This window comes from Eufriesea mexicana, unplaced genomic scaffold (genome assembly GCF_001483705.2).
Source record: "Eufriesea mexicana isolate 0111107269 unplaced genomic scaffold, ASM148370v2 scaffold8924, whole genome shotgun sequence".
NCBI classification, from domain to species: domain Eukaryota; kingdom Metazoa; phylum Arthropoda; class Insecta; order Hymenoptera; family Apidae; genus Eufriesea; species Eufriesea mexicana.
In genome coordinates, this window is record NW_016916650.1 from 29,059 (window position 1) to 51,724 (window position 22,666).

Below are 22,666 nucleotides of genomic sequence, written 5' to 3' on the forward strand. Positions count from 1 at the left end.
CATACGCTTTACATATCCAAATTGAAGTAAATCAGTTAGGATAGAATGTTGAGTCCATTTCGACATAAGATTCCATGGGGTTAAACAGTAAATAAATACATATATTCATACGTGTATACATATATATATATATAACTAAATAAAAATAACAGAGATCCTAAAAATTTCAATTTCCGTACCAAATTCCATCGGAATTTGATGAAAATGTTATAAACCGAACTAAATACCGTAAAATTCGGAGGACGTCCGATGCAGGAGGTTAAACGGAGGAAATTCGAGTGCAATCGTTAAAGGCTGGCGTATAAATGCTACCTACACGCGGTATAGATACTCGGCAAAGGGAATCTCTGATTGGATGTTCCATGAAGAAATTCTTAGCGAAGCTTCGTAGCGTCCGCGGACCCCTGCGGGATAATTGGCCACTAATTAATGCCCGCAGGGCAATCGAATTTCCAGCAACTTTCTCCCTTCGCGGGAATCCTCAGCACAAGAGCAAGCGATATGACTCCGTCGTTTCCCTTCAAAAATGAAAATAACCCGGTCAAAAATGAAGTTTTGCTTCGCTGATTCGTTACATATTCTCTTGCTCGTATCCGCTTGTGTCGAGGAACACGATTTTCAATGTATATCGAGGATATACACGTGTGCACGTATAACTATTGTGATTTTGCTGTTTAACAATTATATATTTATTACATATTATAATATACACACGTCACAAAAAGATTACAACGATTAGGTATGTGTGGTGAAATTTTTCTTAATACTATTATTATCTCGTCATTCTTCATTTTCATGCTTTTCATAACAAAATGACTCTCCTCACTACATATTCACGCATTCTAGATCTTATACTTCCAAAGACTGTTCCAAAAACATGCATATCTACATTCGTGTCATCGCTCGACCTCACACACTCGCATTCATACTAATAAAACCAAATCCACAACTATGTATCCATATTTTAATCCGTGTACTTCTTAACTCATTTTCATCAATGGCGTACACACGCGCAATTTTTCTGATTGGGTATGTATGTGCCATCACGTTGTAAGCGAATAGTGATGGATGCAATGAGATTGATTTTTAACTCTTTTTTATGTAAGAATTACATTTTTATATATAGCTGAAGTATGTATAACGTTTTTAATACTTTTCGAAATATTTGTAAATTTAATTTAATGAACGAACGATAACGTGTTTCTTATTAATTCGCACGATGCAAATGGGTTAATACACGGGTACACGTGTTTCGATACGAGGCTTGATGTTATGGTTATTAAATATTCAACTCGTGTTTTTGTCGTCGTTTGTAATGTTTGTATAGCAGCTAGTTGGAGCCAAAAACCTATTTCACGTGTATTTAAAGTACATAAAAGTTCACGTGTGAAAGTGTATTTAAAGTACATAAAAATTCACGTTCGGAAAACGTTCAGAAAATCACGTGTATTTAAAATACGTAAAAATATTTATAATACGCATAAAATGAGTATCTCTAATTTATATAAAGTGTGGTAGATTCTATGATAAATAATCGATCTTGCAAAGAGTATAAAGTATCAGACGACGATTTTTTATTATTATTATTTATTAGTGACAACATTTATTAGACAATTATTTATTAGTGAAGAATTGTTCGAGCTAGACATTTTCCTGTATCTTACAATTCTTTTCTTTTTATTATTTAAGTGCAGTAGTTGATTTGCACTTTGATTAAAATATTATTTCGGGGATAATTATTAGTAAACATACGTATAAATAAATTAAATAGCAGAATAGATATATTATACGGTGTTGAAGTATAAACTTATTATTTACAATCAGTATAAAGAATTATATTCATGAAATAAAGATGCATCCCATTTGATTGAATCTTCCACAATTAAAATTCGTAATATTTAAAAAATCTTTAAGCAATATTTCTTAATCTCTAAATATAGTGATAAATGTAGGCACTGATGACATAACTAACATGGTATCGAAAACGTAGTCAAACTACAACTGTAAAGTGGAAATCTACCATTCTTCATTTTCATGCTTTTCATAACAAAATGACTCTCCTCACTACATATTCACGCATTCTAGATCTTATACTTCCAAAGACTGTTCCAAAAACATGCATATCTACATTCGTGTCATCGCTCGACCTCACACACTCGCATTCATACTAATAAAACCAAATCCACAACTATGTATCCATATTTTAATCCGTGTACTTCTTAACTCATTTTCATCAATGGCGTACACACGCGCAATTTTTCTGATTGGGTATGTATGTGCCATCACGTTGTAAGCGAATAGTGATGGATGCAATGAGATTGATTTTTAACTCTTTTTTATGTAAGAATTACATTTTTATATATAGCTGAAGTATGTATAACGTTTTTAATACTTTTCGAAATATTTGTAAATTTAATTTAATGAACGAACGATAACGTGTTTCTTATTAATTCGCACGATGCAAATGGGTTAATACACGGGTACACGTGTTTCGATACGAGGCTTGATGTTATGGTTATTAAATATTCAACTCGTGTTTTTGTCGTCGTTTGTAATGTTTGTATAGCAGCTAGTTGGAGCCAAAAACCTATTTCACGTGTATTTAAAGTACATAAAAGTTCACGTGTGAAAGTGTATTTAAAGTACATAAAAATTCACGTTCGGAAAACGTTCAGAAAATCACGTGTATTTAAAATACGTAAAAATATTTATAATACGCATAAAATGAGTATCTCTAATTTATATAAAGTGTGGTAGATTCTATGATAAATAATCGATCTTGCAAAGAGTATAAAGTATCAGACGACGATTTTTTATTATTATTATTTATTAGTGACAACATTTATTAGACAATTATTTATTAGTGAAGAATTGTTCGAGCTAGACATTTTCCTGTATCTTACAATTCTTTTCTTTTTATTATTTAAGTGCAGTAGTTGATTTGCACTTTGATTAAAATATTATTTCGGGGATAATTATTAGTAAACATACGTATAAATAAATTAAATAGCAGAATAGATATATTATACGGTGTTGAAGTATAAACTTATTATTTACAATCAGTATAAAGAATTATATTCATGAAATAAAGATGCATCCCATTTGATTGAATCTTCCACAATTAAAATTCGTAATATTTAAAAAATCTTTAAGCAATATTTCTTAATCTCTAAATATAGTGATAAATGTAGGCACTGATGACATAACTAACATGGTATCGAAAACGTAGTCAAACTACAACTGTAAAGTGGAAATCTACCGATTTTTGTTCCGATAATATTACTAACGTGCAGTAAAACAAACCACCGAGAGATCGATAATAATTATGGATCTTGATAAAATTGCAAACTGCAAATGAGGAGAGCTGCAGAATATAATGAGTATTTGCTGTTGCGAGAGTATTAATAACATTTGGTAAAATAGATTTTTGAAAGATCGATATTAATTACGGTTTAATCTTGATAAAACTGATTACTTGGAAAACCGCAAAATATAATTACTGCCTTCCGTAGCGATCCGTAGTTTCAGTAACATTCGGTAAATGATATTTTTTAAATTATACATATACAGTAAGTCGCGGAAGTGAATATTTTCAAAAAGACTTGGTAATTTATTTTAGCATAAATTACCATAATTTATTTAATAATATTTATAATATTATTTTTTAATTATTTTAATTTATAATATTAATTTATTTAATATATTTAGCATAAATTACGTCTGTTTCGTCATGGATCTCCGTTAGGAAATATTTCAATTTGACAAAGAATAAGTAATAAAATTATAATAATAGGAGTTTTTAATTATTAATTATAGAAACAAGTATGACATATGGTTTTAAATAGGATTCTTCTTATTTATTTTCCGTAAACGAACGAATTTTTACATTCCTGTCGATATTTCTCTTTGTAAAACAAGCAATTTTGTTTCGATATCGATGTCGATGTAATCAAATTTTGACTTTTGCAACGGGTAAAAACTCTGCAGCTGATAGGATAGAATTTTCTTTGACTAACGCTTTTCCAATAATGAACGTGAACATCTGTGACGCAAACAATTGCCAATTCAGTCGAGATATGGAAATCCTTACTAATCGTTAACGTACTTTGTAGCATTTTTCAAGTAATCCATGAATACGCTCGATATATATTTCAAGAGCAATTTACCATTTACGAAAGCTTCTTATATCGACTGTTACTTAATCCTGTTAAATTCATTATTGGATTCATGAATGTAGTCCTATTGTACTATTATCGATGTAAATAAATGATATCGTATTACGATAAATCCGATAAATTCTCTTATGTAAATATCATACAAATACTTATATATAAATTATACTAATTTTTGTCATTCTACATACTGTGGGAAGAAAAGTTAAGAGTAACAGTTAATATTTTCTGAATTAATTAAAGGACAATTAAAATAAATAGTATATTATTACAAAATTTGTAATATTGTATAAATATTATTTTTCTTTAGCTTGTAGTGTTATATATAGTCACTGGAAGATAAATATGATGCAAAATTTGTAAACTTTATTTGCAATCCTCGTTTAAAAATTTAGGTGTGAATGTATGTTAAATTGAAAATTATCTCAAGGATGATTTTACATAGATTTTTCTTCTTGTGCTATAAATTTCTGAATTTTGTAATGAACAAGCATAAAAATCTATTTATTTCATTAATTAATACTAATTTACTAAACAAATTTTAACTTTTTTATTTAATTATAATATTCTTGTTACATCATATAGGTAGCATCTATTATTACAAAATCTAAAAAGTCTAATTAGTAGATAATCTGAAATCAGCGTAGAATAATTATTATATCGTATTACTTTATGGTAAGGGTCTTTCCATAATTAATTTCACAAGGTTAGATTAGAAAATACCTTCGTGAACTATGACGAACTATCCATACTAAGCTGCACTATACAATTTATTACGTGATAATAATGAATTTATAATAATTCAAGGAAAACTTCGAGAAGCATTTTCAAATAATATTAAACTAACTTCCTAATATCCCTTGCTTAAAGTTCACTTAGTATGTGATGAGCAGGAAAAGTATTTCACTACCCTATCGTATTTCAAATTAGTGACGTACAAGGTACCTGAAACTGAACTACAACTGCTACATAGTATGTATCCAGCTAGAACGTCCAGACAGTGCATATTACATACAAGAATTTGCTTTTGAAGACTATTCAGACAGGAATTCCGAACACTGAACATCCCAAAATTTGGAAAATGTAAAAGGAAACGTTAGAATAGATTTTTGAATTATAACTTTCGTTTGTATCTATGTCTATTAGCAAGTTTACCTCGATGTTCATAGAATAATCTCGTAGATAACTTTTATCTACTTAACGGAAGATGAGTGTACGTATATGCTGAACTTCTAATTTTGTGATAAATCTATGACAGTCCAAGTTTCCAACGTATGGAGATAAAAGAAAATGAAAAATTCGTCTATATAGTTTCATTTTCGCAAACTATGATACATATACACCTGTAATGAAAGTTATATATATAGCTCATTTCATTTGTTAAGCAGGAAGCCACGAAACGTGTAATAAATTATTCACTGAAGCTACGCCACTATTCTAATTCACTTGCCAAGAGATTGCTCGAGGAATCATCAGACACACGTAAACTAAAACGTTTCAAACCACCAGACACAAAAAGAAACTAGATTTATAACCCCAACGAATCCCTAATTATATGATCATGAGGGATATATGTCATTGGACATATTATCTAACTTTCGTATACTAATTAACAGTAAATCCAATTCGCTTATTGTTGTTAATATAACAGGTTACAAATAAGTTTGTGAATATTGCTTCTAGTCCTTTTGGTTCCCGAGATATTTCAAAAATGTGTTTTTGACTCCTAAATTTGGAGAACGTTGTCACCCCTTAATATATACATGATGGCCGATGAAAATTACGTGTGAAATATATTTTGAGAACTGTCTCATACAAATTTCATCAAATTCGATGGATTTGTTGCCTTGATTTACCTTGATAATACTGGGTCTAAGTTGTGAGATCTGAGTTCTGAGGTCTAAGTTATTAGTTATAAGTTATTCGTTACCTATTTATTTCAGTTATAATATTTATAATTATATTTATATTTTTATAATAACCAATAGTTACTAATATATTTATATTAGTTATATTATATTTGTATTAGTATAATAACTAATATTTATATTAGTTATTAGTTCCGAGTTCTGAGTTCTGAAATCTGAGTTATTAGTTATTCATTGTCTTTGAAAAACTATTTGTTATTCGTTGTCTGTTAATAGTCATATGATACTCGTTGTTTGTTAATAATTATTGTTTATTCATTACCATTTGTGAGCTGTGAGTTCTGAGATCTTAGTTCCAGGTTCTGAGTTCTGAGATTTGAGTCATATATATATGTTATTTATATATATATATATGTACATAAAAGTAGATTCGTTCTACCAACGTTCCATTGTTACCAAGAAATACGTTGCAATTTTTACTGGCTATATCTCCTGGCTAGATCGTCGTCTAGCATTTCTAAGCTTCCACTGTCCTCGTAACCACTTCGTCCTCCGGGAACGTTCGTCTTTTTCACGTGGCTCTATGAAATGCCGCCCAATTCCAAGGGACAATTTTCTGCTTCGATATGCTTCTTGTATGCAAGGCACGTATCTTTTCTTTTACATGCGAATTCGATATCTACTGGGGCTGGCTAGGTAAATGTGTGCACATGAACATGTTTGTTCGTGTCAACCATGGAGGAAGGTAGGAAAGATTGTGTCGATAGGCAGCGTGTTATCGCGATAGATCACATGGATGCATGCGTATCAAGTTTTTCTCCACCTCATCCCTATCTCTGGGTTTCATCTCAACGTGAAATGGTCGAGGTTAGAAATTGCACTGTGTCACGATTACATTGTTATATATTTATTTGCTATTTAAACCGTTGATCTAAACAGACTTTGAATTATCCCCGTAATGGATGTATAATGGATTTGTGATTAGTGCACGATAAAATGTTTGCGTGTGAGCAAGGAAAGTGAAATCTTCGTGTATCGTATTATTTCCTCTGTAATAGCTAGTTACTTCTATTTTTTAGTTTATGGTTCATTTCAATTCAATTAATTCAATTAAAGTCGTAGAAATTTAATATATTTTATTATATGTCATATATTACTTTTCCTATATTATTTATATAGCCCCATGTCTGTGTATTACGTATTTATGTCCCCTAAACTCTATTTTACATATTCATATGCATCTAAGTACATACACATGTATTTCTAAAATTTTATGACTGTCCACAATTATAGTACTTCGGAAATATTATAATTTATTATTATTACAATATGGTCAGCAATTAAAAGAAAATTGTAGGATGAAAATAATGTTACACTCCAACTTCTGCACAAAGTTATACTATTGAAGTGCATTTACCTAGAACAATATATAAAAATTCGTACTTAAAAGTACTTCTTTATACGATGACATTAATAGTTTATATATTATAAATATTTTTAGGATTAAGGCGTGAATTCGAACGTAGTGTATTTAAATTAGATTTTAAGTACCAAGTTTTATGAAAAGTTAAATAACGAAAAATTGTTTTATTTAATACACTGATTTCACAATCGCGGAACAATCATAAGTACATATATTTCTCAAGGCACGGCGTAATGACGATTACTGCTAATAGGAAGGAAGAGTACATATATAATGTTATCAAAGTCGATACTAGGCATCGATATTTGGCACGCTGGTGCTATCTTACATTCATGTACCTGAACTAAGTTAAATTAGAAACACGCAGATTCCCAATACGTATTGTTATTTATATACTACTTATAAATAATAATAATAATGAAAAATAAATAATAAATAATATAAGAACGATGATAAGTAGTTCTAGATTTATCGAAAATATCTTTCATTTAAAATACAGTATATGAAAAACGAATCAATAACATGGTTATATTTTTTGTGTTGGCTGTTTCAAGTCATGGTACGATTACAAGCTGCGATGGGAGCCGAAGGAGTACGGAGGAGTTCACATGTTACATGTGCCGTCCGACCACATATGGCGGCCCGATATAGTCCTCTACAACAAGTGAGTCTGTCTGTCGCTTCTTTGTTCTATATTCTAATTACATCTTCTATAGTTTCACATTACATACTCTATACATATAGTAGTGGCATAGCATGCTGCCAAGAGATTGAACTCGTTTGGGCGTTCATTTCTTCGAAAAGTCGCCGTGTCGCTTAATATTCGATCAAATTTCACCATTACCTCCGAGAAGGAACAGAATCGAAGAAGATTCTGCGTTATTCGTATCACTGCCAAGTATCTAACACTGGTCAAGTTTTAAGGTCGCAATATCCACGATTCGATCTCAAATTATCTCCCGTTTGCTCAATGTCCAATGTTCATCCAGAGTGTTTTTAACGAGAATCTGAAATCGATGTAACAGTCCCGAGATGTCTCGTGTCGCAAAGGACAAAGGACGTAATGATGTTTCTGCGCAAACGTCTTGTTTCATGTACGCATTCTTGCGCACGTTAGATCGCAACAAACAAACGAAAGGAGAAATGAGTGTCCACTCGACTTAACAAGAGAGGTACCATCGTCGTGCATATTGCATTTCAAAGTAGAACAGTCTATTTGATGTCAGAGTGCATCTCATATCGCGACGTCGTTCCGAAAGTTACGGAAAAATGTGAGGTATCGTCGGCCCGACGATTTTTAAATTCAACCTCGAGCTTTCCAACGTAAACGGTGAATGAGGTTCATCGACGTCCTCTCCGTCTCTTTCTCCCATTATTATTGTGTTTACCCTGTCCAATGTTTACTGGAATTGCTGGTGTTCGTTTACTTGGACCCGAGACAACGAAATACTACGACGTAAATATTTGTCGTGTATATATAAAATAACACCTATGATCCAGTCCAATCGAATCTCGCTGATATCCGTATTACTCGTGTTTGCTCGCAGTGCACCGATAACTATACCGAGGGATTATCGATGTTTGATCAGGAGAGTTATTTATTTGAATCGTGGTAGCGTATAATCTCGAGCATGGATCATTCGAAGATTAATCATCGCGATTGTAGTTATATATTTTATCGGAAAAGAAAAACGTTCAAAAACTTGTATACTCGTGGTCGTTTAAAAATAATTTAAACATCTGGTAGTGTCCGTTTTAACGTTCGCAATTAGGTGTCAAACTTGGACAATTATCTGGATTGATTTTGCGAATTTCTAAACGCGAGAAAGACAATTTCTGATACAATTCGTGCGCTTCACTTGTCAAATTGATGATCTTCGCGAAGTAAAAAATATAATTTCAATTTAAACGTAAAATGACAAGCGTTAATGGGTGCCTTGGCACTGAAGTTGAAATAAATTCAAAGCGTCGAGTTAATCACCGTAAATGGTTCGTATATGCGTTAATAACAAATCGGTATCTGTGATATTACTGGAATTTATGATTGGAACATTTCATATTTAAGACTCGCAGCGGATGGTAAAGCGGGCATAGGTCCAGACATCTATGCGGGCAGCGGCGTATAATCGCAGTCAATTTACACAGATGCGGGTAATAATTTCTAAAATTGAGCACGCGTTTAATAGTCCGCGCCGGATGCTAATACGATCAATTACGGGGAACTTGACAGAAGTAAAAATATAGTAATTCGAATTAATTCCGACGAAATTATATGATATAAATTAGCGTACGCGGTGCACGTAGCGTATGCACTACTCAAATTAGCGGATGTCAGCCTATATCGGTCAGAGGCGCGAGTTTATGAAGTATATATGACTGCACGGAAGGTAAGGATTATCTGCGCAATATCGAAATACCCGTATAGATCGTTATTTTCCCATTACCGGGATATTTATGTAGCCCGAGAACGGTCCTATTATGCAGCTATCACTGGTATCAGGCACTGGCCCGATAATACGGATATCGCGGATTCGCTGGATTCGTTCACACCTCTGGTCTGAATGCATCTGTTCGGTGAACGAACGCCTCTCGGCGGACAGCAAAGCGACATAGAGGAAAAGAGAGAGAAAAGGAGAGCGATAATAAAGCAAAGCAAAGAGGTAATGAACGGCAGCTCGGAGTTTCGCAGCTTCCTTCCGTCCTAGCGTGCACATATTTGCGTAACTTTTGCCCTGTTCGTTGACAAACGAGCCAGAGCCAACGAGCTTGTTCGTGTCCTTTTTCTCGGTTTTTGGCTCGTGCTCGACACTCACGGCGAGCTCTCGATGTAGTTACCGGATAGATTATTATTCATATCGCATGAAACATGGGCGCTGCGGCGAATGTTCGTGTAAATGGTTCTTGACAAACGGGCCGAGGTCACGAGAGAAACGTTTCCGCTCGTTCGACGCCGCGGTCACTTCCGAGTACTGCCGCGAGCCTTCTACGATTAGACCCAACGTTCACGGTATCCTTCAGATTCGGACCACGAATTTGCACCTGTCGGTCACCGTTTTTCTCCGTTCGCCGTCGCGATTCGGTCCGAACTAACTCCACGGGTCATTTCGTTCCTTACGAGCTCGAAGCTCACGATTAGTAGGTAAACAGTCCGAGCTGTGAAACGAAAGCGAAGAAGGAGACTCTTTGTCTACTCTTGGTTCCTAATGAACGTATATTTTTGCTCGAGTAACGAGAATCGAATAGAAAATTCGTGTCGCGATTAACGCCGATTTAAAGAAAGATAAGGTAGGTATGTGAAATTGAAATATTCACCGGGAGTGAAAGCTGTGAAAGAATTTGAAATTTTACACGAGGTTGGATTTTCTGACATTTTAAGGAACTTGAAATGGGCCCTTATTTCGATCTTGTAAAGGTATGCTTTGAATAAGGAAGCAGACATATCTACCCTTGCTATTTTTGTGTGCCAATGTCAGGATTGTATACTTATTATTGGTAATTAATAAAGGGAAGTTACGAATATCGAGTTTTTCTTTAATTTTGTTATACGTGATTGGTATTCTGTTTTGAATTTTATTCGTGATACTTTTATTTATCGTTCGATGCTGAAACAATATACTTTTGTTTGTGGTATGGTAAAGTGTACCTGTACTTGATACTTCTATTACATTTCGGATTCATATTGTATCTGTTATATTATTAATAACTGTAAATAGGTTACAATATTGTAGGTTACAATTTTATAATTGTAACGTACAACATAAGATATTTATCATTCATGTACACACATATATCATCCAACTAATATCCTGTCTATAAAAAGGATCGATTAATTAACTTTAAGTTGAACTTCCATTCGATCAAATTATCTTAGACTGTATGAAAATATCCTCAGACTGTATATATGTCGAATTTCTTAATTTTAATGTATACCAGAACAGGGAGGTACATTATTAATACGTACTGAGAAGAAGGAAGCATACTACAGATGACTATAAGAAGGGAACAAAAAGGCAAAAGAAAGAAAACACGTGTAGCTAGAAATATAAATCTCTATAATTTTCCAACGATAAAAATTTTCTCAAACTCAGACTAACACTTCACGTAGGAACGAATAGATATCGGAGTGATTATTCGCTAACCGTAGAATCGTAGCAATTCATAGGAAGCTTCCATCGAGTGGGTATATTGAAATAAAAACGATTCTCGATATGACTCTTTTCCGATGCTTCGAACCGTGCTCGTCCTTTTCTCCCACGATCGAGGAATATGCCGCGCCTGTCTGCTTCCTTCCTTAAATTCCTGTAGCAACAGATTTCCCTTCCCGTCGTAACTTGATTTCTCGCGGTTCCATTAGTTTTCCGCTTATTCCTCCTTTTGCCTTGGACGTTTTCGTTCCTTATTTCTAGCTGCCGCCATTTCCTTCTCCGTTTCACCTTCTAGCCGCGGCGCGTCGCTTGTGTCGCGCGCCATGTTTATTCTCGTCTTCTCGAACCTTCGCTTCATTTTTCCTTTTCTTCTTCTTCTTTTTTTTTCGTGATATTCGCCATCTACAAAGGCCGAGATTTATTGCACAGGCGTGAAACGAGATCCATCAATTGATATCGGGTGAAAAAATGAACGAAAACGTGGCAGTGAAATCGTTAACTGGAACACCTGATAAATATCTGAATCTATCGGCTGACGGAGGAGTAATGTGGCTAAAGCCAAAGCGGCTTAAAGAGTCAGCTGGGGCTTTAGAAGTATAGGGATTTCATTTGCTATAGCGGGTGGACTGTCCAGTTTGTGTATAGGTTATAGATGAAAAGTTTTTGGCTGTACAATCTTTTTCGGCAGTTTTATTTGTGAGTTGAACTATAACGAATAATGGCTAGATGTATTTTAAGAAAATTGTTTATGAAATGGACTGTGAAGTTAATAGTTATGGTTAATGTAGATTGAGTTTTCTCTATCTCACTATTATTCTCTGTCACATTTTTCGCAACTGTGTCCTTCCCATAACATGCACAGAATATTCCATGCATAAGATTGGCAAGGAATATCCTAAAATTACATACAAACACTTACGACATCGTACTACTATACGTATTGACACTTATACTTCAGCATCTCTCACATGTAAAACCAATTCCACATTACTTTGAGTGTTTAGTATACATACTATTAAGTGAAAATAGTTATTTTCTTTTAAAGTTAGGTATACGATGTGTGAGGGAGTTATTGCATAATTTAATGAAATCAGATTGAAAATAAAATTGCATTGCTTTATTAATATTAATATTAATTGTACGAGCGATTTCTTCAGAATTCACGATTTCATTTAATTCCGAGAAAAAATATGAATTAATTATATCATGCGCATAGTAGATTCACTTTTTCGCTAAAATTAATTTATATAAATTTATCTTTTCAGTAAATTTTGATTGGTAGAGTGTAGGGGTACACATGTACCTTATCTGATATTCGTAGTAGTTAGGGGATTTTTAATAAAAACCAATCGTCAGGAAAGGTAAAAGTTTACACTCAAATTTCGAGCTAACGTCGAGATAACTACCTCCACGAAAAAAAAAAAAAAGAAGAAAAACGGTAAAGGATCATCAATAACTCGGAATGGCACAAACAATTTATCTTTTGTGATCATTCTGCCTGTCCATTTAAACTGTCGATCAAGTCATACATTCAACTTACTGTCCATTCGAGCTAGAATTAATTTAGTGTTGCCGGTCGCGAATGGAATCGTAATCTAGTATGTGTATACTTGGCTCGAGTGATATAGCCAAGATCGTAAATTATTGTATCTGGCTGCGCCTCTGTTGATAGCGAAATGACATAGGTATTCTGGATTGTTTATAGTTCGTGACTGTAGATACTTCGTGACTAGTTATGAAACCTTTTAAAATCCCTTAATTAATTAATTTTCAATTTTAACTTACTTCTTTAACCCCCGAAGATATTGTTATAATAAACGTTGTAATATTCAATTATTTATATACATATAACTATAACTCGTCACATAATCAGGAGTTCGGTGACGTCGCGATTTAGCACCCGATGTTCCAACACTGATAATAATTTCCCACTCCAAGCCGAAATCTACTCATCACGTGATCAAAAGTTCGGTGATGTCACGATTTAGCACCCGATGTCCCAACACTGCTTGCCATCTAGGTCCGCTGACATCACGCCTGTCAGACATCGAGGCTAGTCGAGGGTGACCTCATCCTTAATGGTTCTTTGGCAAATCACCACATCTACGGAATACATCCGCGACCTTCTCAAACTTTCACCGCTAAGTGGCCACCATAAACCTAGACCATCTCCAGGCCTGCCTAGTGCAGGCCACCAGACACTTATACAAGATGACAGAATGAACTCAAAGGCAGTACCGCATATTCAGAAAACGTTAACACTAGAAACTTCACAGTTCACACAAAGACGCACACGTTTGTTAGACTATCCTGTAAGAACACAGGATCCCTGCTGCGACGTTTAAGGTTGTTCAAGCGATGTCATACCCTTTGAACTCACTGACGAGCTAATTAGCCTCTGACACAGGAATCTATCTTCATTCGAAGAAGGCTGAAACTGCCAACCATGTAAACCACGTGAGTAACGTGCAATTACACGTAAAAATCTCAAGACTCGTATATTCCTCATCCAGAAAACCCATTTGTATAAGCGATTCAGCACGTTTTAGTTAATATGTCTGGAACACGAGCAATTCAAGGGATGTAACAAGCCCCAGCGTACACACCATCCTCGTTACGTCTGGATACATAAAACATTCGAAATTTAAACGTAATTGCCTGTATATGCAAAACGTAAGTTTCTCATTACCGAAATTTCCTAGACAGCGGCGTTCAAAGGCGGGACCCTGCTTTAATTAAAACACAAAGATGGCGTGGAATCACGTTTGTTCACGATGGACGCGGCGCTATGTAAAACACGCTCTGCACGAAACGTAGCCCTCGCCTTCACGGCCGGTGGCACAAACGACTCGACCAATCTGTCCCGACTGGTCGCCTCCTCGAAATCGATGTTCCGTTAAATGGAATAGTAGCTCGAAAAGCATTCGTAAAGGCTGTTTGTATATGCACGAGCTGATACGGTGAGCCGTATCACGAAACAACGGTGCCTATCGGGGCTACACCAAACGCGTCCTAAGCTCAGCCGTCGTGTATTAACCTAATTTAATGCACTGCCGTGATGCAAATTATGCACACCACCGCTTACCTATTACCGACGTTAGTATTTTTGAATGTATCATAATTTGCATAATGTCTAACGTATAAATATGGCAAATTATGATTTATATAATCCGGGATCGGTTGTTGTGGGAAGGAACGTGAAATTGAAATTTAATGGAGAAATATGGTTCCATTTATTCCGCATTCGTGAAGGATTCGATTTTGTTATTATCGGAATAATTTGGAACGTGATATTACTCTCGAAATTATGTTTGTTTTCGAAATTATACTGTGACGTTAGGTGATTTAATATAGGATGAAATATCGTTTCCAGTTTTTTATATTTTTATTTCGATTATTTATCCTCCGATTAATTATGAGTTTACTGTTTAACAATTATATATTTATTACAAATTATAATATACACACGTCATAAAAAGATTACAACGATTAGGTATGTGTAGTGAAATTTCTCTTAATATTATTACTATCTGGTAACTGTTCACTATCACGCTTTTCGTAACAAATTGACTCTCTTCACAACATATTGGTTCTGAGCTGTAACATTTGCACAATACCACGCATTCTAGATCTTCCACTCGTACATCCAAAAACATACATATTTACATTCGTGCCATCACTCGACCTTACACACTAGCATTCACACTAATAAAACTAAATCCACATTAATTATTGAAGTAATTCGGGAGCAGTGTTTATAATTCGTTGTAGAGTTTCGTATGTGTGTGAGATATCGTGTATGTTATTTTTACGTAAAGTTATTTGCAATTTAGATTATCTGTAGCTTTTCTTCTTTATTATGTCGAATAGTAAGATAAATTACAACGTTTGAAAGACGAGAATATAGATTTTAAACATGCTTTGTTTGAATAATTTGGAATAGGTTATTATGAGGGAGCACGTGAAATTGAAGTTTAATGAAGAAATATGATTCTGCTTATATCGTTTTCGCGAAGAACTTGGTATTATATTATTATCGAAATAATTTGGAATGTGATATTACTGCAGAAATTGTGTTTGTTTACTGAGGAATGTTATGTGATTTAATGTCGGTGAATACTGAGCATAGGATGAAACTTGATTTTCAATTTTGTGGAATATCTCGTACGTTAATTTCATGTAAAGGAAATAATTGCATTGTAAAGCTTCTATGTTACATTTAATAAGGTTGGTGTCATTTTACATACTGCATAATTTTCGGAATTTAATTGGATAATTAATTGTGGTATATTGATAAGAAGAAAAATCAATTACATATTCTTTAATGAGATTAGTAATTGATAGTTGAAAATTTGTATATTTTTTTAATTACAGTAATTATTACAAAAAGACAAGTTTAGATTAATTTAAAAATTTTGCTTTAAATAGAATTTTCTATATTTAGTAAAATTTAATTTATTTATTGATTTAGTAACTTTCACCTCGATATTTTTTATTTAAATCTTTAATTAAAAAGGATTTCATTGTATCCAATTTAGTTTTACTTGTTTTTGTATATTCTGTTATATTCACTATATTTCAATTTGTCATATTTCTTAATTTTTTCAAGTATGTTGTTTTAGCTTTATTTGTTACTTCAAGTTAGTCATAACTGAATAATTAAATTTTATTTTCGGCATAATATTATCGTAGAAGGGAATTCGACTTTACAATGGAAGGTAATTTGACATTTGCAATTTTACTGCGACAGTTGTGCAGTTGTTATTATGAATATATTTAATTCATAAGCTGTATGAACATACTAAATTTAATTATTAATTTCTCTATACCACTCGCTGTCAGAGATAATTTAATTATATGGACAGATTGTGTTTCATAAATTTCAATATATATATATATATCAATTTATTTATGTATTTATTTATTTGTTTATTTACATTAGTACAATTATCTAACAAAGAGGAATATATTCATATTTAATGGAAATGTTTCGTGATAATACAGCAGCAGGATTTTATCATGGTAAAAAGCATCAGTAACTGAGATCGATGTATGAGCGAACACTCAACAAGTAGAGTACTCACGGTCGTGTCATACATATGCCAGAAAACATAAAGCAATTATGTTTACAAGAAAAACATGCCAATCGTTTTCTTATGCTTATAATAAACATAATATTTGTGATCTCTTTATATTTTTTTCGTGTAAATAAGTACCTGTTGATCATTATTTAAAATATATGATTGATAAAATATTTCCACGATTAATCAATAAAGTATATAATAGGTACCATGTAATTATTTTTATATTAAAATTAAAACAACGTTAACGTTTCTTATAAATGGTTAACAAAATGAATAATAAATCAAAAATAAAAAATAAGTAAAGAATGTTAATAAATGATAAATAAATAATGACGGTTAATATGGTACTTAAAATCGTTTGCTATCCCATGATGATTGAATTATGATGATTAAATTAAAGAATTAACTAACTAATCTATAAAATTGACATAGAATTATTGAAAGTTAAAATTATTAAATGTATGGTATCATTATTACAATTGATATACAAGCAATGAATTCATATTTAACTTCACATTGAATAATTATTACAGTAATAAGTAATAATAACGCTCATATTTCTTACTATAATATGAAATTAAAATTTGTTGAAACGGGGCAATGATAACTAAAAAAAAGTTAGAAGGAATAAAATATAGAAACCTTTCACTTAACACAATATAAATCTTTAATCCTAAAAGCTTATCCTTTGTAATTGAAATATCTATTTTATTATTAATTCGAGTCATTGATTCGTGTCAATGATTTCATTGCTTCTATATTATTTAAATAAACATAAACACTCTTTAATAATAACAACGAATAAACGAAGTAATCTGGGATTTAATATTCAAGAAATGAACAAAAGGATGGAAAACAAATAAAATAATGAAAAATCCGTATCAAAATTTCATTTAAAAAAATTTTAAACGAATCATCACATCAATCATCGGAAACCTGACCGAAGCTTATACCCAAACTCGTCAAACCTGAGGAACTCGTAAGCCATAAACATGAAATTCGGTCAACCGTGAAATTCAAATAAAACTCAATTCGATAAAATTCAGCTAAAGTTCAAATAAAATTCGGCGGAAATGAAAATTGAAAAAATCAATCCATAAGAAACAATCAGAGGCACGGACAGTAACTGACACGCTCGTAACAGACCCAATTTATCACGAGATGATAAATTAGCGAGTAGCTTGATGAATCGCAGTATCGGCAACCGGTTCGAGGCTAGAGGTGTGGTAGGACAGCATTATTACGTTGAGAGATCCACGAGTATGGAGGAGCACTTTCCCTCGCGACTATCCCGAGAATCCGCTGCCTCGGATTGACGGTACGTGCCGGTGCCAGGCGCACGTACGAAATGAGAGATAACACGCCCACGCATCCCGGACTGCATACGGAAATGCACACAGGTTCACTTGACCGCTCAAAGGTCATCCTGGAGCGCTTATATATCGATTAAGGACCAAGTGACCTGGATATTCGTCTGCATGCTCGCGTTCCGCTCAACCGGGCTCCAACGAATAACATACTACATTTGGTCATAGTCATCTTTGGAATCATCGATCTCGGCGATCCGCTTCCTTCGCGTTTGTCTTGCATGCTATCCATGAGAAGCACATGTTCGGTCCCAGGACCGAACTATCCGAGTCGAATTGCAAATTGGTTCATTTGTTTGTTACCTGCGTAGGTGACTCGTATCACCTGAACACCACGCGCGTCTGCTTTGTTAACCGTTTGAGTCTCAAGCAGCGCGATCGCGCTCTTCTGGTATTGTGTCGAAAACTCCCAGGACATTTCGAGCGCTATGGACGACTGACGGTGCTATTATTGACTGTCGAAGTGGCGCGTTCAACTTTGCTGATGCACGTATGTCACATAGCACCAACAAACGCTATCGCGCTGTTCGGGGTACTTCGACCGTGTTCTTTTAAAAGCCTCTGGGACTCAAACGGTTAATATAATATTAATAGGTGAAAGTTGAAACAGGTTCTATACCACTTGCGCTGGAAAGACGTGCCACGCACGTCGTAATGCTTTTATAGCAGAATCGTTAACAACGTGGTATATATGTTGTCATGGAATTGTCACAGAAACACTGGACCGTTTAGGCACACACGGCTGTGAGTTTATTGGTAGCACAAGTGATTAATAATGTAGTCGTATATTCGTAACGATTGATACTGATTTTATTATAGTCCAATTGCACGTGGGTACAGAACACCGTATACCGAATACCATATATTAAGGCCCACCAACGTTCACAATATATATCACATAGCAACTTTCGAGTGTTGCCAACACGTCGCGACAACTCTCCAAGGCGCGAAGTATGAATTGTATATATTTCAACAGTCTTCCGTAAAGGACCATAAACACTGTTAGGCGATGATCACAACGGTTCGAATTTGTTTAAACATGTCTTACCACCGCAAAATGAAACTAGTACACACTACAGTATACACAATCAAAAGGAAAACACGCATCCACCACTCACACTTGGCACGAATCGATCACGTTACACCGAAACTTACGAAAACACTGATACACATCCAGCAAGTGGATTCGCACGCAAACTCTCGTGATGAGCAGATTAGACTCGACGATGACTTCGATTTTCTTCGTTATATTTTGTCAAAATTGGTAAATAGCGTTACAATCGATGCGCATCAATTCGTTTTAAAATTTTAACCAGGTCTGGATCACGTAAGTTCGAGTAGACAGTATCCTCAATCCTGTCGCCTGAGTCTAGCAGGTCCTTTAACCCAGTGAAACTCCAATCGAGGGAATTGCAATGTTCGGGACGCAACAGCATAGATCCCAGGAATTATAGAGAAGAATTGTTTCTTCGATGGTCTTGCGCGCGTTGCGAGTGGGATTTAATGTTTGAGGTTTAACAAGTTTCCTACCTGCGAAAGTTAGTATTTGGGGATGGGGTGAAATTGTGTTCTCCGGGTTACAGAAATTTGGAGAGATATTGTGCGAGGGAAAGTTGTTTCAGCGAAGAATTTCATTTTATTAATAAATAAAGGAGGAACAGAGAACAAGAAATAAAGTAATTTTCTTTATATATATTTAATAAACATTTTCATTATTGAATTCATGAAATAGGAAAACATAAGAATTTTTCTGAGTTAAGTAAGGAGAATATTTATTACAGATTATGTACATCGTTATTATTTTTTTATTATCTCAAATAATTGAATTACTTTTATTATTTGCACTTATTTAGAATTATTTTTAGAAACAGTTAACGATTGTGGTTAACAATTTACATGAAACGTAAAACAATGTAGGTAACATAAATATTTTAAATAACTATATGGTATTAAAGCATAAAATAGTTTGGTATCACGTTGCATAATAGTACACATGTAAATTATTTTTTATTACAATCATTAACTTCCTATCACCCATGATAATTTCTTATTGTATGGATAACTTCTTATATTTATTAACAAAAATTAATTAACACTATTTCACTAATAACATAGTATAACAGCCTGGTGTATGAATAATTATTGTAATAATTTCCAAAAGCTCTAAATTCAGTACTGATAATTTTCCATTCCTTTCATTTCGAAAGTCAGTTTCAAAGTTTCCCCATTAACATATTCAAAATAACTAATTAACTTGCTGCACGTTCATCCCACTTCTAATTCCCAGAAATTAGCAGTAAAGTTACATGTCAATTTCTAAAATGCAGACTTTCAATACGCATAGTCTAAAACCGCAATGATCACGATCACTTTCGATATATCGACATTTATTTAACGAGCTCGGAGATATTCTCTTTATTTCGACGATACAAGAAGGTCTACCGTAGACATTTTGTTCCTGTTTCAGTGATGACTGACCTACTTGCATCCATAGACGCAACAGCTTTCTTCACGATTGCTACCTCGTAACCTAGGTTCTTACTTTTGTCCTGGACGTAACATTCTCGCGAATTTGCCAGTGAAGGAGACGACCTTCGTTTCTCGGGGCACCCTTATTCCGTTTATTAATTTTTCATCGTCCAGGGACCAACATCGATCGGTCGACGAAGATGGAAGGGGTCAGGCTCGCTAGACCGGTATACATTTTAATTAAGATTTCCTTCTCTTATTGTTCCCTTTTCCCTTTCGCTCTACAGTGACTCCTGGTCGACTGGGAAAATGGGAGGCGCTCACATCCAAACCAACACCGAGATCGCTATAAGGATTTGCTTCTTTTCCCCTTTTTTTTCCTACCCTCCAAGTGCTTCCTGAATTCTGAAGAAGGCAATCGAGTTTCCACGAGAACCTTCTTAGACGCTTAACTTTAACTTAATCTTCTGCAGTTAATTCAAATCCTACGGAGATCCTCTTACTTCGGATAATCAGATCTAGCACTAATGATAAGTCGTTCGATCTGTATAAATTATTAAACATTTACTCGGAGCCTGCTTCTTGGACGGTTATCGTTTTCGTGGACTCTGCTGGTTTATTGGTATTTCGTATTCACATAATTGATAATTAATCTGGATTTTTGTGTTGGTGAAATATTAACCCTTTGCACTCGAGGAGCGCTTTCCAGTAGCCATTTAATCAAATTCTAAAGATCATTGTTAATTAATATCTCGAATTTAAAATTGCCCAACGATGCGTGGAATGTCGAGGTAAAATAATTCTACGTCTTACAATTAATTTTCATTTCTTATTTACCGTTTTGAGGATATCGTCGACTTTATAGCAGGAAGTCTTCGAATTACTATGTTTCTGTAACGAAAAGATCGTCGAGTGCAAAGAGTTAAAGATAATATTTTTCTTTTCGTACTTGGAATTTGCGTCGAGTGTTTTAATAAGATTTGTCCGTTAAACTGTATCTCGCAATTAGGTTGTTGTTGCGATAGGAGCATTTTAATTTAGTCTTGAAGTGTATCAATTACGATTATCGTTTTATCGTTATAACAGATAGTTCATGATACGAGTAGCGAAACAAATTATTTTTCAGCGAAGTTTAATTACCATTTAGCGTTGTAAGCGTCAAAATTTAAAATTTACACTGTGAACGCGGAAAATGAGATTTTAATTATTATGGAGCCAGCTGGTTTTACGTCACGGTGTTGTGAAATATTAGCTCTGAGTAATCTTTGATTACTTCTTTCTGTTATAGATAACTAGTATACTTTAATTTTAAAATGGATGAGTACTATATTATATTTTAGGCCAGAGCCTGGAAGATAAGGATAATGAGAATTTGATCCTCAGCATTCTAAAAACATTTCATTCGATTTATCAACGATTCTAAATAGACTTTTGCAATGGAAAACGTTTTTAAATTAAAAATTTTATTTCAGAGAGGAAGAAGAAAATAGGAACGTCTGTAAATTTCTTTATGAGTAGCTTTACTCACTTCCTTCGTCTTCATCGATAATAATATAGTAATTATTACCAAGTAATAAATCACTAATTAATAATATTGTTGTAGTGGAACCAATAGGGTACACAGAGTTAATTATTGCTAATGCAGTTGTTGAAGAAGAAGACGTTGAAGAAGACCATTTTTAGGTAATCTTTAATAACTAGCTTAGGCCATAGATGATTGTGTGTTAAGATTTAAAAATTACATTATGGATATAGAAAATGAGAATTTTTATTGGTCATGGAGATTTTTAGGATTCTTCTTAAAAGCGATGGAGTTCTTGGTACAGCATACGAGCAATTAATAGGCCTAGTTCCTAATTTAACCCAAACCTAATCTATTGGAAGCTAGAGTCTTATGATAAAGCAATCTTTAAGAGCTGAAATATTTATTCTCTTTATAACGAAGAATAAAATAAGTGACATAATTGAAAAGGTGACAATCCAAATTTTTATTCTGTCCAAAAACAGAAGACACTTGGTATCGTTGGCTTCTCAAACAATTTTTGAGACAAGGAATTGAAAATGTCCCAAATACCATTTTTCAATACTAATTAATGACAAAAATTTCATTTTAATCTTTTCTCTGTGACAGAATACGC

General features: G+C 33.9%; 1 pseudogene; it reads left to right on the forward strand.

Annotated features, from left to right (window-relative positions):
* Window positions 1-22,666, forward strand: part of LOC108553012 (acetylcholine receptor subunit alpha-like) — an 89,595-nt pseudogene that overhangs the window by 14,386 nt on the left and 52,543 nt on the right.